This window comes from Balaenoptera borealis (genome assembly GCF_965194805.1).
Source record: "Balaenoptera borealis genome assembly, chromosome: X".
NCBI classification, from domain to species: domain Eukaryota; kingdom Metazoa; phylum Chordata; class Mammalia; order Artiodactyla; family Balaenopteridae; genus Balaenoptera; species Balaenoptera borealis.
The window spans coordinates 17,477,903-17,505,843 of NC_138881.1; the positions used below are offsets into that span (position 1 = coordinate 17,477,903).

At 39.9% G+C, this 27,941-nt stretch overlaps 1 long non-coding RNA gene across 1 annotated transcript; it reads left to right on the forward strand.

The window, feature by feature from the left end:
- The first annotated feature begins 417 nt into the window (after nucleotides 1-417).
- On the forward strand, nucleotides 418-26,623 carry LOC309619996. The gene is made up of 2 exons (XR_014239355.1): nucleotides 418-21,808; nucleotides 22,030-26,623. It is a non-coding gene; the product is annotated as an uncharacterized lncRNA (long non-coding RNA).
- Nucleotides 26,624-27,941: the final 1,318 nt, after the last annotated feature.

The window sequence follows — 27,941 nt, forward strand, 5'->3', positions numbered from 1 at the left end:
GTATATTAATGCATGTATGTGGAACCTAGAAAAATGGTACAGATGAGCCAGTTTGCAGGGCAGAAGTTGAGACACAGATGTAGAGAATGGACATATGGACACCAAGGGGGGAAAACTGCGGTGGGGTGGGGATGGTGGTGTGCTGAATTGGGCGATTGGGATTGACATGTATACACTGATGTGTATAAAATTGATGCCTAATAAGAACCTGCAGTGTAAAAAAACAAACAAAACAACTAATACTAAACTTTCATTGGGTTATTTGTATGGAAATATGTTAATATAAATGTTTCAGACATTACATGAAATTTCTAAAAATCTTATATTTGTATTTGTATGGAAATATGTATGGAAATATGTTAATATAAATGTTTCAGACATTACATGAAAAAAAAAAGAATGATGTTGGCTGTGGGTTTGTCATATATGGCCTTTATTATGTTGAGGTAGGTTCCCTCTATGCCTACTTTCTGGAGAGTTTTTATCATAAACGGGTGTTGAATTCTGTCGAAAGCTTTCTCTGCATCTATTGAGATGATCATATGGTTTTTATCCTTCAACTTGTTAATATGGTGCATCACAGTGATTTCCGTATATTGAAGAATCCTTGCATTTCCGGGATAAACCCCACTTGATCATGGTGTATGATCCTTTTAATGTGCTGTTGGATTCTGTTTGCTAGTATTTTGTTGAGGGTTTTTGCATCCATGTTCATCAGTGATATTGGCCTGTAGTTTTCTTTTTTTGTGTGACATCTTTGTCTGGTTTTGGTATCACAATGATGGTGGCCTTATAGAACGGGTTTGGGAGTGTTCCTCCCTCTGCTATATTTTGAAAGAGTTTGAGAAGGATAGGTGTTAGCTCTTCTCTAAATGTTTGATAGAATTCGTCTGTGAAGCCATCTGGTCCTGGGCTTTTGTTTGTTGGAAGATTTTTAATCACAGTTTCAATTTCAGTGCTTGTGATTGGTCTGTTCATATTTTCTATTTCTTCCTGGTTCAGTCTCAGAAGGTTGTGCTTTTCTAAGACTTTGTCCTTCTCTTCCAGGTTGTCCATTTTATTGGTATATCGTTGCTTGGAGTGATCTCTCATGATCCTTTGTATTTCTGCAGGGTCAGTTGTTACTTCTCCTTTTTCATTTCTAATTCTGTTGATTTGAGTCTTCTCCCTTTTTTTCTTGATGAGTCTGGCTAATGGTTTATCAATTTTGTTTATCTTCTCAAAGAACCAGCTTTTAGTTTTATTGATCTTTGCAATCGTTTCCTTCATTTCTTTTTCATTTATTTCTGATCTGATCTTCATGATCTTTCCTTCTGCTAACTTTGGGTATTTTTTTCTTCTTCTTTCTCTAACTGCTTTAGGTGTAAGGTTAGGTTGTTTGAGATTTTTCTTGTTTCTTGAGGTAGGATTGTATTGCTATAAACTTCCCTCTTAGAACTGCTTTTGCTGCATCCCATAGGTTTTGAGTGGTCGTGTTTTCCTTGTCATTTGTTTCTGGGTTTTTTTGATTTCCTCTTTGATTTCTTCAGTGATCCCTTGGTTGTTAAGTAGTGTATTGTTTAGCCTTCATGTGTTTGTATATTTTACAATTTTTTTTCCTGTAATTGATATCTACTCTCATAGCGTTGTGGTTGGAAAAGATACTTGATACGATTTCAATTTTCTTAAATTTACCAAGGCTTGATTTGTGACCCAAGATATGATCTATCCTGGAGAATGTTCCATGAGCACTTGAGAAAAATGTGTATTCTGTTGTTTTTGGGTGGAATGTCCTATAAATATCAATTAAGTCCATCTTGTCTAATGTGCCATTTAAAGCTTGTGTTTCCTTATTTATTTTCATTTTGGATGATCTGTCCATTGGTGGAAGTGGGGGGTTAAAGTCCCCTACTATGACTGTGTTACTGTTGATTTCCCCTTTTATGGCTGTTAGCATTTGCCTTATGTATTGAAGTGCTCCTATGTTGGGTGCATAAATATTTACAATTGTTATATCTTCTTCTTGGATTGATCCCTTGATCATTATGTAGTGTCCTTCTTTGTCTCTTGTAATAGTCTTTATTTTAAAGTCTATTTTGTCTGATATGAGAATTGCTACTCCAGCTTTCTTTTGATTTCCATTTGCATGGAATATCTTTTTCCATCCCCTCACTTTCAGGCTGTATGTGTCCCTAGGTCTGGGGTGGGTCTCTAGACAGCATATATACAGGTCTTGTTTTTGTATCCATTCAGCCAGTCTATGTCTTTTGGTTGGAGCATTGAATCCATTTACATTTAAGGTAATTCTCGATATGTATGTTCCTATGACCATCTTCTTAATTGTTTTGGGTTTGTTTTTGTAGGTCTTTTCCTTCTCTTGTGTTTCCTGCCTAGCGAAGTTCCTTTAGCGTTTGCTGTAAAGCTGGTTTGGTGGTGCTGAATTCTCTTAGCTTTTGCTTGTCTGTAAAGGTTTTAATTTCTCCATCAAATCTGAATGAGATCCTTGCTGGGTAGAGTAATCTTGGTTGTACGTTTTTCCCTTTCATCACCTTAAATATGTCCTGTCACTCCCTTCTGGCTTGCAGAGTTTCTGCTGAAAGATCAGCTGTTAACCTTACGGGGATTCCCTTGTATGTTATTTGTTGCTTTTCCCTTGTTGCTTTTAATATTTTTTCTTTGTATTTAATTTTTGATAGTTTGATTAATATGTGTCTTGGTGTGTTTCTCCTTGGACTTATCCTGTATGGGACTCTCTGCGCTTCCTGGACTTGATTGACTATTTCCTTTCCTATGTTAGGGAAGTTTTCAACTATAGTCTCTTCAAATATTTTCTCAGACCCTTTCTTTTTCACTTCTTATTCTGGGACCCCTATAATCCGAATGTTGGTGCGTTTAATGTTGTCCCAGAGGTCTCTGAGACTGACCTCGATTCTTTTCATTCTTTTTTCTTTATTCTGCTCTGCAGTAGTTATTTCCACTATTTTATCTTCCAGGTCACTTATGCGTTCTTCTGCCTCAGTTATTCTGCTGTTGATTCCTTCTAGAGAATTTTTAATTTCATTTATTGTGCTGTTCATCATTGTTAGTTTGCTCTTTAGTTCTTCTTGGTCCTTGTTAAACGTTTCTTGTATTTTCTCCATTCTATTTCCAAGATTTTGGATCATCTTTCCTACCATTACTCTGAATTCTTTTTCAGGTAGACTGCCTATTTCCTCTTAATTTGTTTCGTCTGGTGGGTTTTTACCTTGCTCCTTCATCTGCTTCATATTTCTCTGTCTTCTCATTTTGTTTAACTTACTGTGTTTGAGGTCTCCTTTTCACAGGCTGCAGGTCCGTAGTTCCCGTTGTTTTTGGTGTCTGCCCCCAGGGGGTGAGGTTGGTTCAGTGGCTTGTGTAGGTTTCCTGGTGGAGGGGACTGGTGCCTGTGTTCTGATGGGGGGGCTGGATCTTGTCTTTCTGGTGGGCAGGGCCATGTCTGGTGGTGTGTTTTGGGGTGTCTGTGAACTTAGTATGCTTTTAGGCAGGCTCTCTGCTAGGGGGTGGGGTTGTGTTCCTGTCTTGCTAGTTGTTTGGCATGGGGCGTCCAGCACTGGAGCTTGCTGGCCGTTGGGTAGAGCTGGGTCTTAACACTGAGACGGAGATCTCTGGGAGAGCTCTTGCCGTCTGATATTACGTGGGGTTGGGAGGTCTCTGGTGGTCCAGTGTCCTGAACTCGGCTCTCTCACCTCAGAGGCTCAGGCCTGACACCAGGCCAGAGCACCAAGACCCTGTCAGCCACACAGTAGTTCTGTGATCCTGGACCAGGCAGTTAACTTCTCTGTGCCTCAGATTTCCTTTCGTGCAGCACCTCCTCACCCCAGAGGCCCAGTCAGGTGCGAGAGAAAGGCTGTCACTCACAGGCTGTGCAGGGAGGAAGCCCGGGAGGCTGGCACAGGATGCTGGCGCAGGACCGAACTCGAACATAGCACTTAGAATAGGGGTGCAATGGGAGACTCTCTGCCCTCTCTCGGGGATGTGCACTGCTGAACTTCTCCTCTGCCATTTGTAGATGCTCAGTGGATGGTACTCACTGACTGCCTGGTGGTGTTTCAAATAGTGCTGGCCTTGTACACTGTGATTCTCTATACTGTCAGTGGTAGGAGCAATTTTATTAGAAGAGGCTGAACAGCAGATAGAACAGCAGAGCACGGATCAGTAGATCTAAATTCTCATCCTGGCTCCTATCAGCTGTGCGATCATGAGCAAATCTGTCTTATAAAGTTTTATTGGAACACAGCCATGCCCATTCATTTACTTATTACTTTTGGCTGTTTTCACATTTCACGGCAGAGTTGATTAGTTACAACAGAGATTATCTGGCCTGTAAAGCTGAAGATATTTACCATCTGGCCTTTTACAGAATAAGCTTGTTGAACCCTGATCTAAATTAATGGGATTATAGTTCACTCAGTTATTCAGGCCCCAAAGTGGAGTCACTCCTGATTCCTCTCTTTCTCTCGTACTTCCATCCCAATGCTTCAGTAATCCTCTCAGCTCTCTCTTAGAAAAATATTCTGATTCTGCTGTCTTCTCATCACCACCATCATCTCTCATTTTTCCCACCATCATCTCTTGCCTGGATCAGTATCCCTTCTTTCACTCTTGTCCAGTTTTCAATCTATTCTCAACATAGCAGGTGGAGTGATCCTTTAAAAGTGCCAGCCAGATCATGTCACTGCCCTGTCCAAAATCTACAATGGTTTCCCACTGCATTTAGAAAGAAATTGAGAATTCATATCATATGAGGCCCCACATAATATCCCCTGCCCTCAGCCCATCCCCACCATGAGACTGACCTCATCTCCTTTCGCTCTTCCCTTCCTTCTCTCTGCTCAGCCACACTGGCTTCCCAGCTGCTGAACTCTCCAAGTATGTTCCTGCCTCAGAGCCTTTGCCCTTGCCATTCCCTGTAAGTGGCATATATGTGCTCTGGACATCCACGAGCTAACTCCCCCACTGCCTTCAGGGATCTGTTTGAATGGCACCTTAGAGAAGACTTCCTTAAGTGCTTTATCTAAAACAGCACCCCCATCCCTCTCTATCCCCTTACCCTGCTTTTTCTTCAGAGCAGTTATCTATTCGGTTAACGTCCACTCCCCTCATTAGAATGCAACTCTAGATACTGTATCCCAAGCTCGGTGTTCAATAAATATTTGTCCAATCAATCTGTCGTGTGAATGGGCCTCAGTTTCCTCATGTGTAAAATGAATGAAAGGGCCATCTGGCTGGAGCATCTGTTACTGAACTGGTTGCCAGGATTGTTTCCACTGATCTGACTGGCTAAGTGGGTGTCCCTTTCCTCCTTATGTCAGCCCCTCCGAAAGCCTATGGGTGGAGTGGAGTCTTCCTTTTCTTTGGTCAAGAGTATCTGAGTCCCACAGCTCGCTTGCTGGAACCTCAAAACAAGCTCTCTTTTCACAAGGGGCCACCACAGTAATGTCTTTTCTGCCTACTTCTTATAAGTACTGTGAACATCAAATACAATTAGAGATTTGAAACGCTAAAGCTCTATGTAAGTGGAAAGAAATAAAGACAATGTAACATAGCTGAGGACTGACTCTAGCATCATACATGATCCACTCCTTCCCCATCACCCTCTGCCCTGGGCTAATTTAATAGGCTACATGAGACACAAAACAGGAGTTCAAAACAAAATAGAGCAGTCTCAAGAACTTGAGATCAATAAGATATTTGTTAAAATGGTTTAAAAAAATCAGTTAAAGAAAGGAAAACCCAAATATTTCTGGCTTCAAGTTGTGACTAATCCCCCACCTTGCTGGGCTCTAGCACTGAAAACAACAACAGCCTCCCTACCCTAAAACAAAAAAGCCACTTTAATCATTTTAGGATTCTTATAAAGTAAGTTCACTAGTTACTTAGACACTTAAGTAGTAGTAATTCAAAAGCCTAGAATTCTCATAAAATACCGAGACTACTGGAACACTAAATTCACATCTAAGTTGTTAATCACTCAAAGATAACTTTGACCTGCTACTTAGCAGTCTCTTTCCCCAGATGTTGCTCTTGATAATGATGAGGATTTGTCTCTGGGTTTGGCAGGAGAGACAAAGAGGCAAGTGAGTAAAAATATTGGTGTATTTTAAACCGAGCTTTCTGGCTTTTAGCTAGTGCAGGAAGCTAATGATTATTTAACTCAGGCATTTTTCACCTAGGCAACGGTATTGTACAGTTCGGATCATGTTTTTTGGCTTTATCTCTGTCCTAACAAGAATTAAAGACTGAGAATTTTGAGTATCTATTAGGATAGAGCTGACTGAAAGCTATTTTAGATTCAGTTGTGACATGAGCTGTATTCAGAAATAATGGAGACACCAGTAAGTGAGAATAAAAAATCCACTTTGATAGGGTAACCAAAACACCAGGACTTGTGGCCTTCTGAGTGTCCCTGGGTCCCTAGTTTTTCAGGGCCCTAGCGTTTGTTGCCTTCTGGCTGGGAAATGATACAAATCCATATGAGAAATGATCATGGGACATTCACATTGAAAAATCCTGGTCAAAATATGATCCTATTTTCATCTTGACCTTCATAGCACGGTGATTAAGCAGATGGGCTGTGGCATCAGACAGATGCATTAAATCCCACTCTGCCATTCATTAACTTTATAAATTTATACAAGGTGTTTGATTTCCCACAGCTTCAGTTTTCTAATCTGTAGAAGGAAGGATAAAGTTATCTAACTGATAGGATGATTTTAGAATTAAATTACAAAATTGCATATAAAGTACTTAGTCTGGTGTCTTGCTCATAATAAACACTCGATCAATGTCAACTAATATTCATATTCTTCCTTTCAATTTAGGATGGGAGGATTGCTCAGTGTATTAGTTTCCTAGGACTGCGGTAACAAAGCATCATAAATTCGGTAGCTTAAAACAACAGACATTTATTCTTGCACAGTTCTGGAGGCTAGAAGTCTGAAACCAAGGTGTGGGCAAAGCTCTGAAGGCTTTAGGGGAGGATCCTGCCTTGCCTCTTCCTAGCTTCTGCTGTCTGCTGGCAGTCCTTGGCGTTCCTTGGCTTGTAGACACATCACTCCAATTTCTACCTCTATCTTCACATGACATTCTCCCTGTGTGTCTTTGTCCAAATTTCCTGCTTCTTATAAGTTCAGCAGTCATAATGGATTTAGGGCTCATGCAACTTCAGTATGACTTCATCTTAACTTGATTACAACTGCACAGACTCTATCTGCAAATAAAGTCACATTCTGAGTTTCTGGGTTGACATGAATTTGGGGGGGTGCACCATTTGAACCAGTATACCAGTATGGGATGGCACTAAACCTTGGAAAAGATTAAGAGGGGACTTGCAGAGCTCACTCTGAACTAAGCAGAACCTGGGCGAGAAGGAAAGAGCTGTGACAGAAACAAGTCACAGAGGACACTGTCTCTCCGGCTGCCCCCAGGAGAATTTTCCATATTCAGTGGATGACTGCTTCACTCTACTGAGTACAATACCACCTCTTCTGACCAGACTCTTCTTACCCCTGGAGTTGAAACTTGGGAGCCACTAGGAGCAGTGATAAGACAGCGGGAGAGTGAAAGGGGTAGATGGATAAACTAGAGGCTGAGTCCTGTGGACTAAGGGGCTAGGTCCCAATCCTTTTTTTTTTCTTCTTGGCCTTGAGGCTTGTGGATCTTAGTTCCCCAACCAGGGATTGAACCCACACCCTCGGCAGTAAGAGTGCAGAGCCCTAACCACTGGACCGCCAGGGAAGTCCCCCAGTCCATTTTTGGATGGGATGGAGTACATCAGTGCACTGGGAGCTGGAGGCAGAAGCAACTGACATCCCTGTCACAACGTTCTCCAGTGGTTTCCCCTGTAGCAAGATACATGTACCACAACCGTGCTTCTCAAACTGCGCTGTGCAGAGAAATCCCTAGGGGATCCTGTTGACCTGCAGACTCTTGATTCAGTAGGTCTGGGGTGAAGATTGAGAGCCTGCATTTTCTAACAAGCTCCCAGATGATGCCTATGTTACTGGTTCATGGACCACACTTAGCTCTAGGCGGGGCTTGTGTTGCACACCACTCTAAATAAGCTACTGAGTCTGCATGCCCATCGACAGATGAATGGATAAAGAAGATGTGGTACATATATACAATGGAATATTACTCAGCCATAAAAAGGAACAATATTGGGTCATTTGTAGAGACGTGGATGGACCTAGAGGCTGTCATACAGAGTGAAGTAGTCAGAAAGAGAAAAACAAATATTGTATATTAACGCATGTATGTGGAACCTAGAAAAATGGTACAGATGAACTGGTTTGCAGGGCAGAAATTGAGACACAGATGTAGAGAACAAACGTATGGACGTCAAGGGGGGAAAGTGGCGGGGGGCATGGTGGTGGTGGGATGAACTGGGAGATTGGAATTGACATATATACACTAATATGTATAAAATGGATAACTAATAAGAACCTGTTGTATAAAAAAATAAATAAAACTCAAAAAAAATCATCTTGGGCAAAATAACTATCACACTTAAAGATAAAATTATGCTCACTAAAGCTAATATGCAGTCAATATTCAAATTTTCCCAATTGCTTCCAAAATATCCTTTAATCAATCAGAATTCACTATAGGACCACCCATTGCAAGTGATTATTTCCTTTAAGTCTCTTTTATTCCAAAACACTCTCTTTTTCATGACCTTGACTTACTGATGGGCAAGTTGCCCATAAAAATATTTCACTTTCTGGATTTGTGTGGTTGATTCCTTGTGGTGTTACTTTGCTGTATTTGGCTGTATTTCCTGTAAAGTGGAAGTTGGCTCTAAAACCTTGATGGGTACAAGTTAAATTTTGCTGCAAGAATTCATCATAGATGATGGGTACATTATAATGCGTCACATCAGGTGACACGTGATATCTGCTTGTTCCACCATTGGTGATGCAGAGACTTAACCCTGGATTAAAGTGATGACAGCTTGATCCCTCTGCCATACACTTAAGTTTTACTCTTCAAGACCAGAGTTCGAAAATTGTTTGGTTTTTCTTGGCACCATATGAATGCCTCATTCCTCATCAAACATTCCCCTAATAGTTTTATTTTTTTAAACTCCAATTGATCATTCTTGCCCAAATCAATAATTTCTTTGAGGGCTGCAAAATAATAATTGCATAATTCTAGCATTCCTTTTACATGTATTAACTGGCATCGTTATGGAATGAAGAGTTGTCTTTTATCAATTAGAGCTATTTGGCTACCTTTCCAGGATAAATGCTGAATTCTTTTCCTTTAATCACCAACTTTCAAAGAAAGGAGTTGTTTTTAGAGCTGCCCTTAATGGTGCCAAATGGATTTTTCCTGGCTTTCTCTTTTTTTGATTTATGGATTTTCATAGATTCAATACATTTCAAATAACTACATTGTTCTTTTCGATGCTCATTTGTCACAACTTTGGCCAGTAGGTGGGGCACTTTCAATCTGGCTCCTGTGTCCTTTTGGCGTGACCCAATTAATCTTCACAAGCTCCTTTTCTTTCTTGCCCAAAAGAAAACTATAATTGTACCTTCAGACTATAATTGTACCTTCTCTGCCCCAGGCCTAGAATCAGCCATTTCTCCAAGGAGCCCTAGTTCCTTTGAGTGAGGAATGGGTACTAGACAGAAAAAAAAAGTTTCAAGGTTAAGTATGATGATTGGGGTGACATTGCTTCGAGGTCACTTTAGTGCATTTTAATTTTATATATATAATTTCTTTTTACAAATGACTTCAGTGATATATCCAATTAACTTTAATATCACTTAAAAATTTTTCTGATTTTATAATCCTTTTCTCTTACTCTGAAAATCTTGATTCTTAACATAATTAACATAATTACTTGTTTTATCTTACAATATTAAAAAAGTAGTTTCTGGATAAGAATACCACAGTTAGGTTTAAGAATAACATTACTGAATGGTTTAAATTTTCTTTATGACTCTGCTTGACCTTAGATAAAATTTCTCCCTTAGACTGAGCTCCTTAAGATTAAGAACTGAGTCTCAGTTTGGTACTAGAAACTCTGGAAATGTTACTTGAAAAAATAGTGTGTTGAATAAATAAACAGTTTTGATTACTAAATATTCCATACAACAGAACAAAAATGTGTTGGGGATATGGGTGAGTTATCAAGTGAATTTTTAAAAGTCAAGTTCATTTGGTAAGCAATCAGTAGCTATTTAAAATCCATAAACCTGGGACGTCCCTGGTGGTCCAGTGGTTAGGACTCTTCGCTTTCAATGGCGAGGGCGCAGGGCTTGTTGGGGACTAAGATCCCATAAGCCATGAGGCGTGGCCAGAAAAAAAAAATCCATAAACCTGTTTTCATTTCCCATTTCAAATATATTGATGTAATTTAAGATGTACTTAATGTATAATTTATACAAAATCCTGAATTTGGACTGAATCCTCATTAATAGGATTGTAGATTAGAACATCTTTCTTATTTTCTATTCCCGTTAAAAGTCACAAGGAGAAGAGTAAGGAATCACAGGAGGTTGTGAAAGACTAGAGCAGGGTTTGTCCCATGAAAGCATGAGGAATTGCCAATGATGCCCAGCCTGCACAGGCTTCATTTCTAACTTCACAAATCAGTTAATTCTTATCTTAATCCTCCTCTCAAATGGAGCTCAAGCATTTAATCATTGGTCTTACATAGAAATATGAGCTTTCATGAGATAGAGGAGAAGGAAAGAGATATAGCACTAAGAGGGTCTCCAGAAGGCCTTCTGATGTTTTTGGGGTGTTGGGGATTTTTCTTCCTATCCTGTAAGGGGTCGGTAATCTAGAAATTGTTTTTTATTTTACTCTACTCTGAGTCAGGATGGACTTTCATAGTCATATCACTCATGCTTCATTTAGTGATAAGGTTGAAGAAAGGAATGCCAGTTTCAACATGTAATTTAACTCTGTTCCTGACAATAACCAACGGGTGCAATTTATTCATCACACAGCAATACCCCTAACTCATAGCAACAGGAAGGCTACCGAAGACAGTCATTTGAGAATTAAAGGAGTCTATACATGCTGACAGAACAAGTGGCTTGAAGCATTTTCCGTCAATTTGTCATTGACCCAATGGTTCTTTTGAAAATCCTCCACTCAGCAAGAGAAAAATAGGGAGATGGGAAAAAGAAATTGTTCTTGGAGACAATACAGAAGGTCTTTCACATTGGGATGTTTTCGGTGGATTTACTGGGCTTGAGGCATCCATCCTTCTCTCCGAATTCTGATTCTCTTCGCTTCCTTTATAAGCATAACCTCGGGTCAGGAGCTTTGCGGCTAATTGCAGAATAAGAATTCATTTTATGTATCCCCACATAAATGTCAGAGCCTGACCAGGATAAAAATATCACTTGCTTTTTTAAAAAAAAAAAAAAACAATGTCTTATTGTGTCTGAGGGTTGTTGCTCTTTGATTAAGTACATTGCTTGCAAAAGTACATTGCTTGTTTCTCATGCTTTCAGAGTCCTTATCATGATGATAGGTAACATAGTCGATTTTTAGAGGCCCAAAGGTTCAAAAGTGAGAATCACCTCTCAAAATATAAGGGTAGAAAAACCAAGTGCTACCTTCTTTCCTTGAGACAATTGTCCAGTCAAGGTGGGATTCCTTAGCCCTAGAAGTCTTTCTCTAGGAAATTCCTCCTACAGTGAGGTTTGGAGGTACCCCACTGATGAGAATCCAGCATTTCACTCTACGTATTGTGACCATATTTTCTGAACTGAAAATCAGCACCGGATCCGGCAAGATGATAAAATACTTGAAATTGGGACTACTCTAGAAATCATCCACATATGGCTGCCATACCTTGATGTCTTCAGAAAACCCGCACTTGATTTGTGTTTGATGTCATCTGGATATCATATGATATCATATTCTTTGAATCTCCCCAAAGGAAGTTTGGCTTTTTTTGATTTGAGGGTTAACCACCATCATACAGAGTTTGCAATAAGTGAAATATGTACATCTGTAGTGCCCTTATTTAGTTTTAGTTTGTCTTTTTATTTTTTGGTGTGTGTATATTTGTCTTATGTTTTCAGTTATATCTTAAACTCCTTGAAGGCAGGTCATGTTAACCCTGCCATAGAACCTCGAATGGTAGACTTACTGTTTGCTGATTTAATACATGTATTTCACAGCACCTACCCTACATCCCCAAATCCTCAGCGACCAAAATTTCTAGCCAGAACTGTGCTTTAGGTGATCATTCTCTTCTGATGTAACTTCACTATGCCGTAAACACAGGCAGCTTATAGAGCTCATCATAGTAAGGTGGCTATTAAGTGCAGGCTGAAATGTTACTCCTTTTATAGGGAAGAGTCTCTACATAGAAAATTAGGCCTTTGGGGGCAGGTGGTCTTTGAATAAATGTCCTTGTCATCCCCAGTCAATGTATCGCTCTCATAATAATGCATAGATGGAAGAAATGAACTAGAGCTGTTAGTCATCCATCTAGTGCTTTAGGCATTTTAGAAATGGCAACAAATTGGGCCCTGTTAGAGCACAATTTTTCTGTTACGTGTTTGAAAATGTCAGACACGAGATGGAAGGCAAGGTGTGGCACACCTGCTTCCATTTATGCTCGACACCATTCATTGCTGTCTTTCTTTACAAGACACTGAATAAGGAACCAAGACAGCAACATAATGTACCTTTGTGCTGATGCTTTGAGCCTGGATGAGACAGGAGGTGAAAGAGAGACAGGAGTCAAATGTATGAAAAACCCAAGTGTCTGTGATGCAGGAAAAGAAGGTTCAGCATATACAGAAAGAATTCATTCAAGCATGAATGGCAACTTAATGTTTCTATTTAACCTTCATTGAAAGAGATGTGACTTGGGTTTATTTTGCCTTGTGTCTTAGAGGATGCAGAGAATTTGCTGGTCTACATTTCAGGTTAGAAGGAATTTGTCATTGCCCAACTGAGGACAGCTGCAGCTTTAAGAGAGAGAGAGGTGATGAGGATAGGAAAGGGGGTACAGAGGGAGCTTGGTGATTTCGCTAGGTGTTTCAGATTCTGTTCTACAGTGAAAAAGCAAAGTGAAAATTAATAGATTGTTCTGGCTATTACATTGAAAAGAAAATAATTCATGCTTTTTAAACTTTGAGGAGGCATGAAAATACTTATCTTACCTGTCACTAGCCTTTGAAACAAGAAGGACTGTCCCTATACAGAGGGGACACATTTGCTTTGCTTTGACCTGAGCTGGGTGATGTTTCCATGGAGAACATTGATTGATCTTTGTGTGATCTTGGGAAAGCAGCGTGGGTTTTATTTGCCCCATAAAAAGTACCAAATGTGGAAAATGCACTTAACATATGCGGATGAGCGTACAGCCCCACAGAGCCTGGGTTTTCAAGTCAGAGCAACTGTATTTAGTTCACAGCTTCCTGTGGTGATCAGCAGCTTTAGTTGTGAAGTCAAGAAACCCAACCAGACCTCCAGCCACACCACACATGTTTTAGAAAAACTTCTAATGAGTAAAAGTTATTTCAGGAAAAGGTGGCATGTAAATTAGATAATGGAAACATTTCAAGTATTACTAGAACGTTCAGAACAGGGTTTTTCAATCTGGGCACTATTGATATTTGGGGTCGGGTAATTCTTTGCTGTGGGGCTGGTCCTGTGCATTGCAGGGGTGTTTAGCAGCATCCCTGGCCACCACCCACGAGATGCAGTAGCATCCCCTCCCAAGTTGTAACAACCAAAAATGTCTCCTGACACTGCCAAGTGTCCCGTGGAGGGCGTAACTGTCCCCGGTTGAGAACCACTGATTTAGAATTAGATATGGAATAAACGTATGCGCCCAAATGCACGTGACTCACTGAGAGACTTAAAGTTCGGAAGGCTTAATTGATGATGATTCTTTGTCCTTTGTCAAAATCAGCCTCTTGCCAAAGAGGAAGTAAGTAGATGGATAATTTTCTTTCAAGGGTTGAGAATTGACAAGAGGCTGTATGGTTCATTCGGCAAAGGCAGGTGATCTCAACGCTACCATTGACAGAGAGCTGACTCACCTCTGCACTTACACTCAACGTGAAAAGCAATATTCACTGTGAAAGTACTCAGGGGAACATAGCCTCTTTTAGTTTGCTGATCTCCCCCTGCTCCTCCTGTTTTATTCAGCTTTCTTCTTCTCAGCCTCTGTTTCTTGAAGAACAAAAATTGAGGGCTGTGTAATTGCTTTTGAAAAGCATCGTCTTATCTGCTCAATTTTTGAAATTGGTGCTGTTATGGTTCTGAGTCTCAGACTTGTTCCTTGGGCAAAATGGAGATGTCAGAAAACTCCCTGGCTTCCCAGACTCCATTTTCTTTGCTCTTTATCCTCCCTCACACATGCCTTTTCTTTCCCACGCATTACATCCTCTGCAAATCCACCTCCAGGTGCTCCAAAATGCCTTCTTCATCTTTCTTCCCTCTCACTTTATATAAAACAGATTTTTGGAGAGGAGAATCTGATTATCCTTCCACATTGTAGCTAAATATACATCTCTCTTTTCTTTTTGAGATTGGCATGCATTGTCTTAAATTTTTTAAAAAATTGACATATTATAGAATTGTTTTAATATAGAGTTCTATGAGCTTTAACACCAGGTAGGTTTGTGTAACCACTGCCACAACCAGGATGCAGAACAGTTCAATCACTTCAAAAAAAAAAAAAAAAAAAAAAAAGAAAGAAATCCTTGAGCTGTCCTTTTGCAAAACCCTGCTCCCCACACCTGAACCCTGGCAACTGCCGATCTGTTCTCCATCCTCATACGTGTTATGTAAAGAGAATTATACTGTGAAGGTGACCTTTGAGAGTGGCTTCTTTCACTCAGCATAATGCCTATAAGATTCACCCATGTTGCTATCTGCATTGTTAGTCACTCCTTGTTCTTGCTGGGTAGTATTCTGGGCTGTAGCTGTACCACAGAGTGTTTATCCATTCACCTGTTGGAGGACATTTGAGTTGTCTGCAGCTTTTGGCAATTATGAGTAGAGCTGCTATAAACATTCCTGTACAGGTCTTTGTAGGAATGTAAGTTTTCATTTCTCTAGGGATGGCATTGCTGGATCATATAGTAAAAAGGTCATTTTATTTTCCAGAGGAATTTTTACTCTAACTGGGTCCAGGAATGAATTCAACATTTAAACTGTAATGAGTCTGTAAGTATGGGATTTCAGGCTGTGCTTTGAGATATAGAGTAAGATTGTGTGTTTAGGTGAATGAGCGTGTGAGCATGTGAGGGTGTGTGTGTGTGTGTATGCACATTCTGGGTGTGTTAAAGGTTGGGAGCCCTGAAATCTCTTCAGCTCAAATGGGTGGCCTCTTCTTGCCCACCTTGTGCTTGTGGGTCGACACGCCAATTTTTTCCCCAATGCTTTAATCCTGACCTATGGTATCAGTACAGGAAGAGCTATTTAAATTGGATGAGTGTTTGACAAACAACCGTCTGTTCCTGATGAGTGGATTTCCTTCCATCTCTAAATCCCATGACTATGACTGTGACTCTTATGCTCGAATCATTCTCTAGCTACATCAATTTCATGGTTGTCAGCAATGCCTAATCCATCTTCCATAGTCTGGAACTACTCAGGCGGCAGACTCCCTTGAGGTGGGAATGCTCCTTACATTCACTAATGTACCTGTCATCCTTGGGGTGTTTCCAGTTTATGTGTCCTAGAGAATTATTTAATTTTTGCTGCAAGAAAAGTCTTTGGTAAAGAAAAATATGAGTAATGCATCAAACAATTCTATGGATATCATTTCTTTCTTTTTAAAAAAAATGGTTTTCATTGCCAGAGGTTTTGTTCTAAAGTTCCAAAATTTGGATTTTTGCACACTCAACTATTCTTCTTCATCTTAAATATTGCCATGTGTGGCTTCTGGAAAGTGTTCAGTAAATGTTTGTTGAGCTGAATGAGTGAAAAAAATAGTTTGGTAGAAAACAATAAGGTCTATATAATTTTCTTTCTTATCACTATGTATACTATATCAAGCCCTCTCTTCTTTTTTTCTGAGCAAGACTTGGCTTTAGATGGCAAAAATGTTTATTACCTATGTTTTTGGATAAGGCATTTTATATTGGAAGCTTCAGAACTAATTCATCTTGAAAAATAGTGACGCTTCTGAATTTTCAAAGGTGGATTCATTGACTATTCTATAAATTGGGATATTAATTTAACTATCCCCGTTACTAGACAATGCATATTCATCCTCTAAACTTCACATAAAATGCCACCTTCTCAATGAAGCTTTCCCAAACTAGCCCATGCAAAGTTGTTTCATCCATATGCCACAGTTCTTTTATGAGTTATTTGAATTCAGGTCCATCTCGCCCAATGAATGATCTGGGAGCAGCCTGAGGATGGGACATATGCCTCATTCTCTTGTGCAAGCTTAGCATTTAGCACAGTGTCTGGCACATTTATGCTAAATAAGTATTTGTCACATTGAATAAGATATTTGAGGTATAATGATAACTTTGGTCAACATTTTAGTTTTTTGCATGTGTTTATATACATATGTATGTGTATGTGTGTAATATATATTGAATATATTTGAGAAACTGGTAGGTGGTGGAATTGAATGAAAGCAGAGCTCTTTCCTGGAGTTTTATAGACTGGGTAGGTGGATTTTTTTTTTTTTTAATGGGGCTGATAAATCATCAGCAAGGAAAAAAGTGAGTTTGGGAGTATTTTGTTATTATGGAGGGGAAGTAGGTCTTCTTTGATTAATTTGGAAAGACAAGGGCCCCCATTCACTCTGTTAATTCGATTTCAAGAGCTCTCTGAGCATGCCTTGAGCCAAAGTTTCTTCATGAAATGGCTTTTTAAATTGCAAGAATAATTCTGTCGCCATAACTTGAAACTACTCTGGGAAGTGATGGAAAAGCTAGTTACACGGGAAACGTTGCATAAAACTTGTGGACCTCAGTGAGGTTAGCAGCGCAAATCGTCTTCCCTTTAGTTTTATTTTGCAGATCAAGTTCACAAAATTCCTAATAAGAGAGCTAAGGGCTATATCAAATTATTTCAGCTGAAACAAGGTGGGAGCAGTAACAATTCAGGCCAATACTTGCATGTTACTGCTTTTTACTCTAGGTGGAGATTTAGCTTTTAGCACTACCCCTTCCCAAGTGGCTACTATGATGTAGACATCTGTCTGATATGACCTTGGGCTGGCAGTGAGGCTCATCGGGTAGCTATGCCAGGCAACCGGCCAAATTATCTTGGAGAGAAGTGGTCTGGTTAGATTCCTTCTGAAGAACGCGGCCACGCACAGAAAAACTGATTTTGCTTACTGGAGGGTAAGTCTTGGTTGCATGCGGTAGTAAGCTGGTGGTGTTCCACTCAGATGCTCTTTCCCGTGAGAGTTGGCTGCTTACGGCTTATAGTTGTACTGTTCCTTGGAGAATTATCCTTCGCCAGTTGGAGCTGCTTTCCTTGGAATTGCCTGGGACATTATGCCCCTCCCATGAGGCCTTCTCACAGACAATGACTGCCTGCTTTGGGGGAGAGTATAAAATCCTGTCCCCCCTTGTCACCAGGTAGGACAACTCTGTGGTGCCACTCAGACTCCAGAGCTCCTTGTGGGATCAAGCTGAGGCTAGACTTGAGCTGAAACGACATCTTTCATGGCTTCTTCTGTCCTATCCTGCTTCCCCCTGTTCTTTACTCCTGAGATTACTTCTTCAATCAATCACTTGTACAAAAATCTCCATTTCAGATTCTGTTTCTGGAGAAACACATGCCTCTTACCAAGTGAGCTGGCAGTGACAGGGTACTAGAAGGATCATCTATGTGGATACTGAAGTTTCCAAGAATTATGACAGGAGTAATGTTGGAGAGGAAGATAGTTATCTGGGTGTCAAATTCACTGAGGATGAGGCTAAGAGGCCTGAGGTTCAAAATGGGATTCTACTCACTCCACATTTGCACGGGGAAGCTTAACGTGTTGCAGAACAAAACCGTAACTATGCTAATGATCTGCACTTTGAGTTAGTGATCAAAGTCATATGAGTTCTAGGTATACCCTGATCATCCTACATTTCCCAGTCAACTTGCTGTCTGAATTGTCTGTATTTATGTTATTCTACCTACTGAAAAGATAAACTCCCAATATCAGTGGCTTAATCCAATAAAAGTTTCTTTCTTTCTTTCTTCTTCTTCTTTTTTTTTTTTTTTGGCTGCGTCACACGGCTTATGGAACCTTAGTTCCCTGACCAGGGATCAAATCCGCGCCCTCATCAGTGAAAGCATGGCGTCCTAACCACTGGACAGCCAGGGAAGTCCCTCTTTCTTCTTATGTAAATCCCCAAAGAGTGTTCCTGATGGGCAGGTGGCTCTACTCTAGGTGATGATTCCAGGCTCCTACCCTCTTGTCGCCTTGTCATCTTTGACTCATGGTTTCTAAGGTTTCAGCTTAGGGAAGGAGCATGGAAGATTGCATGTGAGAGGATTTTATAGGTGCACATCATCCTCACATTTCATGGGCTATGTGATCACCACATACCAGATCTTCCACTGACTGCATGACAGCATGTAAGTCCCCCACGCATTTGACACAACTGTGGAGAAGGGGTAATGCTGAATTGACTGGAATTAATTTTCTACCATTGACTGAAATGGGGGTCTAAAATGGAAATTAAGTTTAGCTATAGAAAATAAGTTAAATGTCTTGGCAACCTGGGTTTGTGTACTGGGATTGGTATATACTGCATGTGTTGGAAATGATATCTGGAGGGGGTGGGGGTAGAAGGGGGTAACTGAAGTAGCAGAACATGGAATTGAAAAACCTGATGAGAAAGTTTACAATTGCATCCAGTGGGTAGACAGTGATACAACAGTAGTTTTTGAAGCCTTCAATGGTGAATTTCAAACAGGGCTCCACTAACCCACATAGCGCTTTTGTTAGAAGAAGGACACAGCCCCATGCCAGGGTGCATGGCTTTGGGGAGTGAAGTGTGGGCTGGATTCCAGCCCCTACCACCCCTTTCTCAGGTGCTGTTGTGCAGGATACGCCTGCACATCAGTAAGTGGCAGTTCTGATATCAAAGCAACTGCTTTTGCTCCTCCCCTATGGTAGACTGAATTAATGGCCCTAATTTTTTTTACTCCTTCTTGTGTCCACACCCTTTGTCATAAGACTTTACAGTTCTTCCCACTAAAGAGGTGGACTATATTTCTCTGATACTTGACTTTGAGTCTGGCTATGTGATGAGCTTTGGCCAATGGAATGTTAGCAAATGTGAGATGACCCAAAAGTAGAAGCACTAACGTGATTAGGCTTGCCTTCTTACCCCTCTGCCAACACCTTGAGAAGCACGTGCCCAGGCTAGCCTGCTGGTCCCAGAAAGAGGATGAGAGACATGTAGAGCAGAGCCAAGTCACTCAAGCCAAGCCCAGAGAGATCCACTGATATTTGGTCAACCCTACAGATGCATGAGTAAGCCCAGCAGGGATCAGCAGAGTCACTCAGCCAAAGCCCAGACTAGATCAGCTGAACTCCTGTTGACTCGGTTACTCATGGGATAAATAAATGCCTATTACTGTTTGCCATTGAGATTTTGTGGTTGTTCGTTATACAGCATTACCGTCGCCATAGTTAATTGGTACATCCCCTTTCTCCCCAAGAAGCCCTAGGAGTATGGAGCATATAGACTGTTGCTTTTGCCATGCCTGCCCTATCCCATTAGGAACGTGCATTCCTTTTTAGATTCAGTGCCTTTCCAAATTTTCATCAGAATCAGTTAAAAACACACATTAGAAAAGATTTAGGGATGCTTGATTAAAATGTTTCTGATAACAAATCAAAGGTGGTACTAGGTCCTAGACCAACTGGAGGTAAACATTCCAAACTTATGGTCAGATGATTCCGATAAAAGAAGTATAGGCAATGGAGAGTAGGTGGGAGGGGAAACAGGTTAACCTCTTTATTCTTGGTGATGAAGATTTCTCAGTGCAACAGCATGTCAATTCCTAACTTCCTTTCTACTTATAATTCCATGTAGGATTTGGGTATATAGTATAATTTTAGCAGGTCATAAAATTTTCTATTTATAGATAGGAAAGATGTCATTTTTCACCCTGATAGAATATGGGAAATGAATATCTCTGAAGTCCCTATGCATAATGAAGAAAAGTAAAGGGATAATTCTTGAGGTGACGCATTACAATGTTCTTATTTCCTTTCTATTTTCTTTGCCTATTCTTGCAAATAGTTGATGACACTTTTCTTGTCACTATTCACATTAAAATCAATCTTCATCATTCTATCTAGGGACAGTGAATAATTTTATTAGCTAAATAAACATTTTAGTCATCAGTGAAACTTTCCAGCAGCAAATCAGGTAGATTAGATTGTTAGGTCAAAAGAGAGCACACTGTAATAGCTGTCACCACTATGGAAAATTTCAAATAATGACTATTTTTTCTTTTTTAATCTTGACTGCTTTGGGGACCAAGTAGCAAGTCCACCCACAGCTATTGTCAGGCATATTTCTTTTTTCATCAGTAATGAGGAGCGATCATTCCCTTGCCTAAATTTATCATCTTAGAAAAAGATCTAGAGATTTCTGTTGCAATGTTGAATTCCCGGTGTTTTATTTCCTTCTTTTTGAAGTCTCACAGCTTCTAATCTATGCAGGACTTCTAATCTTAATATTAAAAAGGAATGTCTAGATTTTCTGAACCTAAATATTTTACTACATTGAACTTCCTTTCCTGTAAGATTTGATTGTTAGGATATATGTCTTAAAAATTCCAGTTTGCCCATCTTTTATGGTTATCAGTCAGTGTAGCTCATGAGAAGAGATGGTTATATCCATAAAGGACATTGTGCTCTTCTTGGCTAGTGGGTACCTTGAATTAAATATTCCCTGGTCTAAGGTCTGACCATACTTAGATGAAATTGTATTTGAGCTGAATGGACATAAACATTTTTATTTCCCCAGGCTAAGTGCTGTGATGCATAGCAACACTGTTGTAGGTTGGGTTTCCTGGGAAGCAGATTCTGAGATGGAGTTTAGTGGGCAAGACATTTATGAAATAGTGCCCCTGGGATCAACACATTGCCGCTCAATTTCTCCCTCTGTACAATTCTGCTTCCCTCCCCTCACTAGCACTCACATTTCATTAGCTTGCATAGTATTTAAAACAACATACCTACAATTACAACTGGAATAAACAAACTTGAGGACAGAAACCCAACAGATCTTCTTTTAAGCACACAACTTAAAAGATGGAAGCTGAGCTGCATGGGTGGACTGGAACGTGGGCATTCCATGTATCATGGGCTTTGATCATCTTGTTTTACAGAAGGAATGATATGGTCAGTTAGTCAGTTAATGGAAGACTTGTAAGGGGACTTCTACCTCCACTTCAGGCAAACTGTTATGTCTTCATGCTTGGATACAATATAAAGCATGCATAATACAATTTTACGTGTTTTAAAACATCAGTAATTCAAGACACTAATGAAAGAAATTGAAGAAGACACAAATAAATGGAAAGATTATCTGTGTTCATGGAGTGGGAGAATTAATACTGTTAAAATGTCCATACTACCCAAAGCAATCTACAGATTCAGTATAATCCCTATCAAAATTCCAATGACATTTTTCACAGAAACAGAACAAACAATCCTAAAATTTGTATGGAATCACAAAAGACCCCAAATAGCCAAAGCTATCTTGAGAAAGAAGAACAAAGCTGGAGGCATCACATTTCCTGGTTTCAGGCTATATTGCAAAGCTTTCATAATCAAAACAGTACGGTATTAGCATAAAAATAGGCATAGACATGGAGCAACTGGGCCCGTGAGCCACAACTGCTGAGCCTGCGCGTCTGGAGCCTGTGCTCCGCAACAAGAGAGGCCGCGATAGTGAGGGGCCTGCGCACCGCGATGAAGAGTGGCCCCCGCTTGCCGCAACTAAAGAAAGCCCTAGCACAGAAACGAGACCCAACATAGTAATCAATCAATCAATCAATAAATCTTTAAAAAAAAAAAAATAGGCACAGAGATCAATGGAACACAGAGCCCAGAAACAAACCCATGCATATATGGTCAATTAATTTATGAAAAAGGAGGCAAGGATATACAATGGGGAAAGGACAGTCTCTTCAATAAATGGTGTTGGGAAACCTGGACAGCCACATGCAAAAGAATGAAACTGGACCACTGTCTTATACCATACACAAAAATTAACTCAAAATGGATTAAAGACTTGAATGTAAGACCTGAAACCATAAAAGTCCTGGAAAAAATCATGGGCAATAAGCTCCTTGACACCGGTCTTGGCAATGATTTTTTGGATCTGACTCTAAAAGCACAGGCCACAAATGCAAAACCAAACATTGGGACTACATCAAATTAGAAAGCTTCTGCACAGCAAAGGAAACCATTAACAAAATGAAAAGGCAACCTATGGAATGGGAGAATATTTTTGTAAATCATATCTCTGATAAGACGATAAAATCCAAAATGTGTAAAGAACTCATACAACTCAATAGCAAAAAAACAAAAAAACAAGCGATCTGATTAGAAATGGGCAGAAGATCTAATTAAACATTTTTCCAAAGAAGACATACAGATGACCGACACGTTCATGAAAAGATGCTGAACATCACAAATCATCAGGGAAATGCAAATCAAAACCACAAATGATATATCACCTCCCATCTGTCAGAATGTTAGAATGGCTATTACCGAGAAGACAAGAAATAACAAGTGTTGGCAAGGATGTAGAGAAAAGGAAACTTCTGTGCACTGTTGGTGGGAACGTAAATTGGTACAGCCACTATGGAAAACAGTATGGAAGTTCTTCAAAGAAAATTAGAAATTGAACAATATGATCCAGCAGTTTCACTTCTGGGTATTTATGTGAAGAAAGTGAAACACTAACTCCAAAAGATACATGCACCCTCATGTTCACTGTAGCACTATTTATAATAGCCAAGATATGGAAACAACCTAAGTGTCCATCAGTGGATGAATGGATACAGAAAATGTCACACACACATACACACACACATGAATATTATTCAGCCATAAAAAAAGAAAGAAATCCTGCCGTTTGTTACAACACAGATGGACCTTGAGGGCATTATGCTAAGTGAAATAAATCAAACAGAGAAAAACAAGTTCTGAATGATCTCACTTATATGTGCAATCTAAAAACTAAAACCAAGCTTAACAGATAGAACAGATTGGTGGTTCTCATATGCAGGGGCTGGAGTGGGTATGTGAAATGGGTGAATGGAGTCAAATGGTACGAACTTCCAGTTATAAAATAAGTAAGTCTTGGGGATGCAATGTACAGCATGGTGACTACTGTTAATAATACTGTATTGCATATTTGAAAATTGGTGAAAGTAGATCTTAAAAGTTCTCATCGCAAGGCAAAATTTATGTAACTATATGTGGTGATGGATGTTAACTAGATTTATTGTGTGGTAATACAAATGTTGAATCATTATGCTATAACATTATATTAGTTTCAGTGTACGTGTCCATTATACCTCAATAAAAGATTAGTAATTCCTGTTTTGTTATTGTTGAGTTGGAATTCTTAGTCAAGTGGATTCTAGTATCTGAGGTGGTCATGGAGTAGAAGTAAAAAAGAGAAGGAGCAAGACACTTGATGGAGAAAAGCAGAATGGAACAGGCTGATGACTGGGTTATGCCTAAAGTTTCAGACTGAGTTGAGCAATAAGGCAGAAATGAGCAGGCCCTTAGGGCTGGAAAGACCTTGGCGGGGATGGCGGAGGGTGTTGTGATTGGGGGTGTATGAGTGGGGTAGTGGTTTGTGGTGGGGGTAGCTTTCATTTTTTTTTTGTTAAGACTTTACTTTTTAAGAGCAGTTTCAGGTTCACAGTGAGAAATAAAATATTGCCTGCCATATCAGTAAACAAAGGATGTCACAGTCATCAGTGACCACGGCCAATTGCAGCCAACGCCTACAGTGAGCTGGTGAGCCCTGAGGGAACTCAGGAAGGAAACAAAGAATACCTGCCATCTAGTAGCCATCAGACTGCAGCCACTCCCTACGGTGAGCCCTGAGGAAATGCAGGATGAGAAAACACAGGATACTGGCCCCAGATAGCTGAGGTGCATATCAAAGGAATGATTTCAGTGAGCCCAGAATCTTGCATTTTCCCATACAAAGAAAAGTGCTAAATTCCTTAAATTGAGATAATCTGGTTTTCTTTAATTAACAATAATCTTCTGATGTTCAGACTACCTGCCTTTTGTTGCAAAACTCCTGTATATCCTAGCTCCCCCCTCACCTCCTCAGAGCAGTTTTCTCAAGGTTACTTGAAATGCTCCCTTGAACGTGCTGCGCTGTTCAGGCAACGATGCTCGTCAGTGAGATGGGGGGGAAATGGCTCCATTAGATGGACGAGCACTCACTGTTTGTTTGTTTTGGTGAATTTTTTATATTCTGAGAGAGGTGCTTTCCACAGCTCTTTCCTTCAGAGCTTTCCTTTTCACTTAGTGCCCGCTTTGAGTCATCCTTTTTTCTAGGTGGCCAAGCTTCAAGTTATTAGCATAGTATTTCCTCTGTACTTAGCAAAGGTATATTTTGGACGGGTTCATTTTATCCTTCTCTTCAGCAGAGCGAAGCAGTACACTCACCAGAGGCAAAATACCAAGGGTGCAAAGAGCAGGGGCAGGGGTGGGGTGAGGGGAAATGAGGCATGGTTAGGTAGATACGGATGGGAATATTACTGGGTGCTCAACTACACACGCCAGGCATCGCATTTACTTTGCCTCATTTAACCTTCCCAAGAACACTGCCACCTAAGTATTATCTCCATTTTACAAGAGGGAAATGAATCTAAGAGCATTTAAGCAACTTGTGTAGGTCACACAGGAAGCACCACGATCATCTGTCGCAGATCCAAAATTCTAACCCAGGTGGATCCGGCCTCCCACACATCCTCTTCCACTGCAGCAGGATACCCTGGTTAAGAAGCCAAAGGCTGAGAGCCCGGTAACTCACGTATGTGGGGCTGAGCAACTGACAATGCCTCACTTAGAGGCACTGAAAGTCTAATGCTTTAAAAACACCACTGAGGTTAAACTGAACAAATCTGCAGAACTGAATTTCCATGAAACTTCTGCAAATAAGGTTGAAAGACCAATTACACGGGTATACACCACATTCAACACTCCTTTTTCTTAAATTATTTAAGGAACAAGATTGGGGGCTGGCGGTATAAATAAATACCCAGGCAAATAAGAGAAGGCAGCTTTCACTTTACAAAAGTTATTCAGTGCAGAATGATGTGTCATATTTTGAACACACATTAAGTGATATTGTAAAGGTTACTGGAAAAGGGGTGATGATGTCTAAGTCACTGTCAATGGCTCTCTTATTTCAAGGAACATTTGACATAAAGTTTAAATAAAAAATAATTTTGACCTATGAAACTTGGAGTGAATGTAACTTACACCAACCGGGGTTACTCAAAGTATGGTCCCTGGACCGGCACTAGCCCACAAACTGTTACAGGTCTGTGGTAAGCACAGGGATTGAGAATAAGCATGTAGAAACTTCTTTAAAAATTTGACATTACTGTAACACTGTGTGATCGGTGGGCTTACATTTTGTATGCTTTTTAATACTTTCCTAATAATTTATTTTCATTGTAATTTATAAAGTTATTGGTCTGTGACAATAGCTTGAGAAGCACTGATCTATGTGACATGTGAATTACGATATTAATTAAGGTCTATCCTAGTGCATATTAAGCCATATGAAGATGCATGGCTTCTGTCTCTGATTCTTTTCTTTTTTGATTTTATTCTTTAAAGAAAAATGAGTGCTGTTAGTCACATACTAAATCTTCTTTTGTTGACTGACTCAGTCTCAGATGTGATAATACAAAGTACAGCCATGCTGGCATACTACAGGCAAAGATGACGGGTAAATTGTTCTCTATGGGAGGCCCAATGTATTTCAGAGTAGAGAAATAACAGCTCAGTGCATATTCTAACAAATATAATCATGATAGCCTTAATTTAAAAAATATAACACTTGAATATTCTGACTCTTAAACAGCTCTTTGTTAAATGCCTCGAATGTGTTACTGTGTTTGCCTTGAGTTTTTAAAAGGAGTTTTATTTTTATCTTGAGTCTACCTGGAATACATACTTCGTATTTACTTCTCTAATTTCTTATATACCAGTGAAAGCTTTCAGTATGCATAAGTAAAGCCCTTTGCTGTTCAACAGAATTTGGTGATTTCAAATGACTGTTTCAACCCATAGCCAAGTGGTCCCTAATGATGTTTAGAAATCTCAGAAGTTGTTCTAAAATATGTCTGCACCATTGGCGGGCCTAGCATCAACCATTTCTCTTCCCATAAAATTCTGGCGCTCTCAGCTGCCATGCTGTTCTAGCAGCAAGTGGGCTGATCTAGGGCTGGGGCACGGGAAGATGGCTCATCCAGAGGCCAATGGGTCACAGCAAGCTCTGTGGTTGCTCTTGTCCAGTTACAAAGATGCCCAGCAAGGTCATGGGTCAACCAGTAGTTCTACCTCTGGGCCATTTTTTTTTGGCGGGGTGGGGTGTGCTGAATGGCTTGCAGGATCTCAATTCCCTGACCAGGAACTGAACCCAGGCCACTGGCAGTGAAAGTCCTTAATCCTAACCGCTAGGCCACCAGGGAACTCCCTCTGGGCCACTTCTAAGGGACATGATGTATCACTCTTTTTCTTAAGGCCTTCCTTTCTTTTATAAAGCTTTCCCCTTCTTGAGGGGTTTCTCCCAAACTGGTGGAAGGGTTGGATGGGGTCTCCTCAGCCTCTCATTTGTTATCATTGAAAGCAAGCAGTTAGTTTCTTTGCACTTAAAGGGTCTTTCTTGCCCCAGAATCCAATGCAGGGCACTACCCAGAAGGTACAACCACCCCTTCTTAAATCCCTGCTCAGTACTTGTCCTCTTCTGGTCTGGAGGGATCCCTTCCTCTGTAAACCTTCTATTAGTGCCTTTGATTTGTATGTTCTCTAACTAAAAATAATTTGGTGTTCAATTGACACTGAATCGTTTTGATCAGTGATAACAGCATTATTTCAAAATAGATATATTTTTCCAAAAATAGTCCACTATTTATTGTTTCTTGTGAGTGATAACAGTATATTGTAATTTAATTTCATTTTGCATGGTGTATATTTTTATAGTACTCCTTTCTAATCAGCTTTATAGTCTCTATTAACATTTTAATGATGAAATCATGGTAAATTTACAGTATATGAACAAATTAACAAATACTGTGGTAATTGCAGTATTTTAGAAACAGCTATAACAGCTAAGAGTCAATGGACATATTTTTTAAAATTCTCTGGAAGGGAGCATATGAAATGTGATTATACATTGAACTCTGGTCAGACTTAGAGTAAAGGGCACAATTGTACAGAAGACGCGTGTCAATCATGGGTCCTACTTTTAGCAGTCAGAGCACCCTGGTAAAACAGTTTCTGACCTTCAGATTGTCATGTTTTATTTACAAGATCACAGTGTGGCGTACTTAGCTGATATTGCTTCAGGGACTCTGGGATCTGAACACATGAAGACATAATACAAAGAACTTTTCTTTTAACCAATGATCTTTGTACTCTCAGTAAGTTTGCCTGGTGTTCAAAGCCATTGTAATTTCTATGGAATCTGTAAAACAAATCAACTCCCTAATTTAATTCAGCAGAGGAAAAATGTGTGTTTAACATGTAGTGATCCAAGTCAGATTAGAACATTATCTTTGGAGAAAAGCTCATAGTCATATTTTTTTCCTCTCACACTGAAAGGTCCAGCATTCTAAAATCGAAATTCCTCAGTTTCCTTGAACAATCCTTACATAGTATAAATAATTGATTTCAAGGATTTACAGAGCCAGTTAGACTACATATTCCATGAGTTCAACCA